The sequence below is a fragment of the Gavialis gangeticus genome, unplaced genomic scaffold, assembly GCF_001723915.1.
Source record: "Gavialis gangeticus isolate Ggan-Ray unplaced genomic scaffold, GavGan_comp1, whole genome shotgun sequence".
NCBI lineage: Eukaryota > Metazoa > Chordata > Crocodylia > Gavialidae > Gavialis > Gavialis gangeticus.
In genome coordinates this window covers 67,863,844-67,866,290 of record NW_017729025.1, presented here as the reverse complement: position 1 = coordinate 67,866,290, position 2,447 = coordinate 67,863,844, and the positions used below count along the sequence as shown (strand labels likewise).

At 46.0% G+C, this 2,447-nt stretch overlaps 1 long non-coding RNA gene across 2 annotated transcripts in view; it reads left to right on the top strand.

Moving 5' to 3' along the window:
- LOC109299467 overlaps nucleotides 1-2,447 on the top strand; it is a 14,153-nt gene that overhangs the window by 1,107 nt on the left and 10,599 nt on the right. The window lies entirely within an intron of this gene.

Here is a 2,447-nt window from a genome sequence, read left to right as displayed (position 1 = left end):
GGGGGGGGGGGGGTTGTCTGGTTTATTCAGTGCAGCAACAATTACGCGTAGATCTTTCGACGTGATGCAGCTTTGCGATCAAATTTGAAACCAGAAATATTTGGAGTGAACAGCAGTAGTTTGGGGTATTTGTTTTGTTTTGGTTTTTGTCTGTTAAGAATTAAAATCGCTACTTCCCCAGTCCCCGTAACAGCTACACTGCGGTGACCAAGAGTGTTTCTAAAACAAGAGATTCAAATCTCTGACTTCGCAGCGGTTCAGGCACGGATAGGCGGTCCTGGCGACTTTCAGGGGGACAGATCACGCTGGTTTTTCCTAAATTCACCAGAAAGCCACTACTATCAGCAATTCTGGGGGAGCAAAGACAGAAGTTCTCTTTTCCTTTATTTTAGAAATTGACATCGGGGTCGCTGTGGATAAACCAACCGGCAGAAACTTTCCCCATGAAAAAACAGCTTTAACATTTCAAACTCTGAAAGCGATGTTTGACGACATTTATTTATTTATTTTATTTATTTTAAAATCGACGCATTTTTTCCCCTCTTCCTCCCACTGCCCACCATTCCCAGGTCTGCCGTAATTAAAATACTTATTGACGTTGCAGACCTCGACAGTCCTTGCAGTATCAGGAGCTGGGGTCACTGATTTACCAGACTTGATCATATTGCTACACATGAAAAAGTCTGCATCTCAGACGGACTAAAATTCTCGTTTTTCTGCCTTTGAGCTGCTTGGGAGAGGGAAAAAAAAAAGAAACAAACACTGAATCGTGCCCCGCTCTGTAAATGAATTGAATTCCCTTGTTCCCTTAATTTGTAAGCTCGGGAAAATAATTAATTTTTAATCCACCAATTTAAGTTACCAAAATGCTGCGAGATACGGCACCTGCTGAACGTAATCAGAGCAAGTGGTAATGAAGTATTGATTGCTTTGATCTCCTCTTTCATATCCGAGTGTACAGTTCATTTTTCAGCGCAAAGAAATGGAGAACTCAAAGCAAAGAGTCCCGTTTAGAGTAAGCTGACACGTGGCTGGCAGTCTGGCAGAAATTTGCCCCACGACTGAATCGGTTCCGCAATGAAGGTTTTACTGGATTGCTTTAACCCGGGGTCGAGTTTTAGACGTCCCTTTCTGCCTATCTGTACACTTCTCTCGTGATGGCTATGCGGCATGCTGCTTCTGGTATATTCAGCGCAAAGCTGCTGCAGGGACAAGGGCCGGAGATGTCCGTAGAGCTGAAGATGCGGAGCAGGGCCGAGATCTGCCCTGCCCCTGCCCCTGCCTGTCCCGGGCCCGCCGGAGCAGTGCGGCTGCCGGAGCCCGGAGCCTGCCTGGGCGCTGCTCTGCGAGCAGCAAGGTGAGGGCGCTCTTGTCAAGCGGGAGAGCCGCACTTCCTTGTTTGTCACACGCATGGAGCTTCGATTTTCAGGTGCCAGGGAAATTGACTCTGTAAAGCAAAGCCTTTTCTTCTTCTTTTTTTTAAAAAAAGTCGATCCGCTGTGTTTACACAGTGCCTGTTTCAGATCTCAGCACTTACCTGCCAGTTGATAAAACTGTGTTTTCCCTGTGATAGATATATTTTTTTAAAGACTTTTCCCTTCCCTGCCCATCAGCAAGGGCGGAACAACTTGGAAAAGCCTCCTACAGAAATGTTGCTGATCTGCTTCTCTGGGCAGGCTTACATTTAAGTATAGGCACCCGCAAAAAGATGCGTATCTTTCGCTGGCTACAGCAGGAGGCTGTTATGGTTTTCTTTTGGGGGCCTGACAACAATAAGGAAATAAAAATCCAAAGGGGGTGGGGAAGAAGAAAAGAAAAACAAGCGACAGCAGTAACTACGAGGCAGCTGCCTTTAGTGCGATTTAATAGAATACGAGATAATCAAACACCACGAGTTAAATACCTTACAGACAGAGAACCTTTTAATGCAAAGACAAAAACATCAGACCTGGCTTGGTGGCATATACAAATAATTACCTCTCCGAGGCTATCAGCAAGATAGGAAGCAAAAATGCTTATTATTATTAATCAGCAAGGCCCATAGGTACTGTTGGCCTTGCTGGTTAATGATCTTCGCTTCCATTTCGGTATTAGCGTTTTCATTACAGTATTATTATTTGTGTGCATAAGTGCCTGGGCACGCGGAAATGCCTCAAGTAAGATCCCTCCTATTTATTTTGGGGTTTGCTTTTCTTGCTTCGAGACCCGAGTGTGGTTTTAGACTATGAAGTGCTGGGGGTGGGGGGCATTTTTCCAGTTGCTGCCCTGTATTGCAAACATAAGTAGACAATCCCTGCAAACCTAGCTCTTCTGCGTGGAGACTGAAGTGAAATGCAGTGCTCACGTAGGGGTTTGGGGCTCTTTCGAGTCGAGGAGACAGGAACCCGAGGAATAGGGACTTCGGTGGGTGGGTGGGGAGGGGGGGGGGGGATTTGCCATTTTGAAGG